This window comes from Elephantulus edwardii, unplaced genomic scaffold, assembly GCF_000299155.1.
Source record: "Elephantulus edwardii isolate Elephantulus edwardi_28Jun2011 unplaced genomic scaffold, EleEdw1.0 scaffold00026, whole genome shotgun sequence".
Lineage (NCBI taxonomy): Eukaryota > Metazoa > Chordata > Mammalia > Macroscelidea > Macroscelididae > Elephantulus > Elephantulus edwardii.
In genome coordinates, this window is record NW_006399776.1 from 24,468,503 (window position 1) to 24,474,178 (window position 5,676).

Genomic DNA, 5,676 nt, shown 5'->3' on the forward strand with positions numbered 1-5,676 from the left:
ACACACACACACACACACACACACACACACACACACACACACACACACAAAATGCCTTAGAAGGAGAAATCATGCTTGGAAAGATCAGTGAGAGAGAGAGGCAGCCTATGAGATGGATTGACACAATGACTGCAGTAATGGACTCAAGAGTATCAGAGGCAAAGAAGATGGCACAGGATAGGACAGGGTTCAGGTCTGTTGTTCATAAGGTTGCTATGAGACATACAAGACTGATGGCACCTAATAACAACACATAGATATACAGAGATAGAGAGAGAGAGATAGAGATATAGAGACATGTAGAGATATATACACACATATATTTATATGTATATATATGTATGTGTGTATATATGTATGTATGTTTGTATATATGTGTGTGTGTGTATATAGATATATGATATTTTTATGTGCCATTGAGTTGCCTGCTACTCATAGCAACTGTATGTACAATAGCTCTGAACTCTTCCCTATCCTGAGCCAGTCTCACAGACTTACCTACCCTCATTACCGCAGAGACTATGTCAATCCATCTCATCCAGGGTCTTCCTTTCCTGCACTTTTCCTCTACCCTGCCAAGCAGGATGTCCTTCTCCAAAGACTGTTCCCTCTGTTCATGCCCAAAGCTTCATGAGTGATCTGTTCTGCATATAGATGGAAAAAGTATGGCGAGAGGCTGCATCTCTGATGTGCTCCTTTCCTGATCCTGAACCATGCAGAGTTTCCCTGCTCTTCCGACGATTGCTTCCTGGTCCAAATGCAGGTTTTGCATGAGCACAATCAAGCATGCTGAGATTCCCATTCTTCTCAAGGTTAGCATAATTTGTTGTGATCCATACAGTCAAATGTCTTTGCATAGTCAGTGAAACACAGATATTTCTCTGTTACTCTCTGCTTTCAGCCAAAATCCATCTGACATTGGCAAAGTCAAAGGATAGTTAAGAAAGCTATATTGAAAGATAAACTCCACAACCAGTCGTCCTCATGACTTTCTAAGAGTCATCATGGACTTGATAGCACACATAACAACAACAACAACAACAACAACAACAACAACAACATTTGTGTGTATGTGTATAATTGTTATGTGCTGAGAATTAAGTATGACTCATAAACGACTCTATGAGCAAAAGACCAGAAACCTGTCCTATCCTCCTGCTGCATCTTTAACATCTTTGGCATACTTAAACCCATTGCTGCAGTAACTGTGTCATTCCATCTCATTGGGTGCCTTCCTCTCCTTCATTGACCTGCCTTTCCTCACATGATGTCCCTTTGCAAAGAATACTGCCTTCTGGTATCTAAGATTTATCATTCACAATGTCTTTGCTAGCCAATGAGTAATTATTTTGTGCTGAAGTATTTATCCTATTAAGAAGTGGAGATTAGGATGGGACACAAGCCCCATCCTACTAGAGGCTTATATAAGCTCAAGAGACTTCAGAGCTAACTTTCTTTTTATCTTGACTGCCTGTCTTTAAAGGATGGTCTAAAGTGCTCACCAGTCTTTGCCAAACTGGTCTGTACACCTACAGTCACACAAGTCATTTTCCTAATGGGTCTGAGTCTCCAGGAGACCTTCCAGTGAACCACCAAACCCAAGGGAGATGGCGGAGCTAGGCAATTGAACAAAAGAGAAGCTGTTGATGTGAGAAACCATGGATTTATACAGCAGGTCAGGCATTTGAGACAACATTGACTCAACACTTATAAATGGTCTGCTACTGATCTTATCAGGACAAATTATGAATACAACCCCCTTCTAGAAACATATCAAAGTATGTGAGATGAAGCTTTACAGTCCTTGCATCTAAGGAGCACTCTGATTGCACCTTATCCAAGACTTATTATCTGTTCTTTTAGCAGCTCATGGGATAGTCTCTTTTCCAATACTACAACTCAAAGGCATCAATTTTTCCCCCTTTTGTCATCTTTATTCATTGTCCAGCTCTCAGATGCATAACTGTAGAGTCTAGCTCTACAGCAGGTCTGAGTGGGGAATCAGAGAGACTTGATAAAAGACAGAGATAAAATAGTTGGGAAGCAGGGGATGAAAGACTTCAAGAATCTCAAGTGACTTTATTCAGTACAAGTGAAGCATTTAAGTAAAATCTTCAAATGATTAACAGTATGTCGTAAAACAGATAGCAGCAGTTACAGCAGGGAGCTGTAATTCAAGAATATTCTCTTAGGATAAACAGTTACCAATAGATTTACAAGGAACATGCTCCTAATGTTTACTCAGAGTCTCCTAAACAAGGTTTTTGTTTTAAGCATATATTTATTCTTATCAAAGCTGTTATCAGTCAGTTTTCAGGTTTTCCTGAGTCAGAATGGCTGAGTGGTTTCAGGCACTGGCTTTGTTTATTAGTTAAACATGTCTTAGCTCATCCACTTGCCACAAGTTCTCTTTTAACTCCACACATAACCAGTGATTGAAGAGGCTTTGAACTAAATCAGGGGTATCTTAGTCCTCAAACTGACATCACTGCTCCTCAGTACTTTGGAGAGTTCCCTGAGAGCAGACTTTTCCGATGCAATATGTCTTCTTTATCTTTCATAAACATTATCTGCAAGGTGTGTTGTTGTTGTTGTTAGGTGCCATGAAGTTGAGTACAACTCATAGAGACCCTATGAACAGTCAAGCTGAACCCTACCCTACCCTGTGCCATCCTTACCATCTCTGGAACGCTCAAGCCCATTGCTAAAGTCACTGTTTCAATCCATCTCATTGGAACTCCTCCTCTCCTTTGATGACACCCCTCCCTATCTTTCCAACTTGATGTCCCTCTCCCATGAATAGCCTCACCTAGTTATATGTCCAAAGTATGAAAGATGAAGCTTTGTCATCTTTGCCTCCAAGGAGTACCTTGGCTGCACCCTCTCCAAAACATAGCTGTTTGTTCTCTTGACAGTCCATGTAATACTCAGTACTCTTCCCCAGCACCACAACTCAAAGGCATCAATTCTTCTTCTGTCATCTTTATGCATTGTCCATTCCAAGGCATAACAGGTGATTGAGAAGACTGTAGCCTGAATTAGGTGCACCTTAGTCTCAGACTGACATCATTGCTCTTCAGTACTCTGGAGAGGTCAATGACAGCAGATCTTTCCAATGCAAGTCTTCTGATTTCCTAGTTACTGGTACCAAAAGTGTTGATTGGGAAGCAGGGAATGAAAGACTTTAAGAATCTCAAGTGACTTTATTCAGTACAAGTGAAGCGTTTAAGTAAAATCTTCAAATGATTAACAGTATGCCATAAAACAGATAGTAGCAGTTACAGCAGGGAGCTGTAATTCAAGAATATTCTCTTAGGATAAACAGTTACCAATGGATTTACAAGGAACATGCTCCTAATGTTAAGAAAACTGAAGTTAAGAAAACTGGAGTTAAGAAAACTGAAGCTGTTAACAATCTCAATCTCCTCACTGTCTTTCATAATGTTGCCAATTGGCCCAGTGGTGAGAATCTTTGTTTTCTTGATGCTGAACTTCAATGAATATTGAAGGTGGCAGTCCTTGACCCTCTGCACTTCATTAATCTTCCTTCATTACAATTGACTCTTGGTCATATACTACTTCCTTAAATACTTCAATGTAATCAATTCTTTTTGGTACAGTGGGTTTGTGTGTTCTTTATCTTCTTTTTTATATTTAAAATGTTTTAAAAATTAATTTTAATGAGTGTTTACAGAGTTTTGGATTTCCATTCATTCATTGTTGCATTTTTCTCCTTGCCCACCCCTCCCCCCCAGTTCGCTCTTCTTTTTGGAAAGTAAAAAAAAAATCTGTCATTGGTTTACAATCTCCTCCCCCACCCCTCCAGTACACTCCACTATGTAACCTTCATTCTGGACTCTTGTCATAACCACAATACCAAAGCATATATCGCTTTTAAACAGTTATTCCCCTCCTCTGTTTCAGTGCAGTATACATTATTGAACCCATCTTACTCAGTCTCTCCCCAACCCCAAGATCATTCCCGTTCTACAACAGTGGCACCATGCAATATTTGTCCTTTTGTGACTGGGATATTTCACTCAGCATAATGTCCTCCAGGGTCACCATTATGAATAATAGTTCATGAGTTCCTTGTTTTTCAATGCAGCATAGTATTCCATTGTGTGATTATACCACAGCTTCCCTATCCATTCATTTGTTGTTGGGCACTTAGGTTATTTCCAACCCTTTGCTATTGTGAACAAAGCCACAACAAACATGGGCGTGCGTATATCTGCTTGGGTGGCAGTTATGGTTTCTTTAGGGTATATTCCCAGTAGTGAAATTGCTGGGTCAAATGGTATTTCTATTAGCAACTTTTTGAGAAAGTGCTATTACACTTCCACCAACAGTGAATAAGGGTTCCAGTTTCTCCTGCTGTATTCTCTTGATCTACACAAAACTCTTTGTCTAGGTATATGTTTCACAGAAGTATAATTAGGTGTTCTGAAATTTCCATTCTTCTCAATGATAGCCATAATTTATTATGATTCATAGTTTGTTAAGACATTTGTTATTGAAATGCCTTTATATAGTCAATAAACCATAAATAGATATTTCTCTGTATCTGCTTTTAGCCAGGATTCATCTGACATCAGCAATGATATCCCTGATATCATAGCCCCTTTAAAATTCTGCGTGAACATCTGGCAGTTTCCTATTTATGTACTGTTCTAGCCATTTTTTAATGATCTTCAGCAGTATTTTGCTTACATGTGATAGTAATGATATTGTTAGATGATTTCCACATTTTGTTGGATCACCTTTCTTGGAAATGGGAAGAAATATGGATCTCTTTCAGTCAATCAGCCAGGTAGGTGTCCTCCAAATTTCTTGGCATTGATTGGTAAGCAAATCCAGGGCTATTTTGTCATTTGAAGCATGTCAATTGATAACCCATCAATTCCTAAAGCATGATTTTTTGCCAATGTCTTCATTGCAGTTTTATCTTCTTCATTCATGACCATTGGCTCTTGATCATATAGTACTTCCTGAAATATTTCAGTTTTACCAATTCTTTTTGATACAGTGATTCTGTGTATTCCCTCCATCCATTCAATATTTTGCCTATAGCATCTCTAACGATTGTTAACTCGTGGTTTGAATTTTTTAGTTCTTTCAGCTTGAGAGTTGCTGAGTGAGTTCTTGCCTTTTTAATCTCCAATTCTCAGTCCCTATACATTCCATTATAATGCTTCACTTTGTCTTCTTGAGGTGCCCTTTGAAATATTCTGTTCAGCTCTTTAATTTCAACATCTCTTCCCTTTGTTTTTGGTTCTTGACATTCTAGTGCAATTTTCAGGATCTATTCTGACAACCATTTTGGGGTTTTTTTTTGGATCACAGTGCAGCTCCTTGCTACTAGGCCATCAGTGCTCCCTGATTTTGGTTTTCTTTCTCTCTGTCTTTGTAGTGATCTTCTGCTCTCTTCATAAATGATGTCCTTGATGTTATCCCATAACTCAGCTGGTCTTTGATAATGAGTGTTTAATGCTTCAAATGTATCTTTAAGATGATTTTGGAATTCAAGTGAGATAGACTCAAGATCATATTTTGATTCTCATGAACTTGTTTTAATTTTTTTCCACCTTAATTTCAACTTGCACATGAGTAATTAAAAGTCTGTTCCACATTTAGTACCTGGTCTGGTTTTGACTGCTGATATTGAGCTTCTCC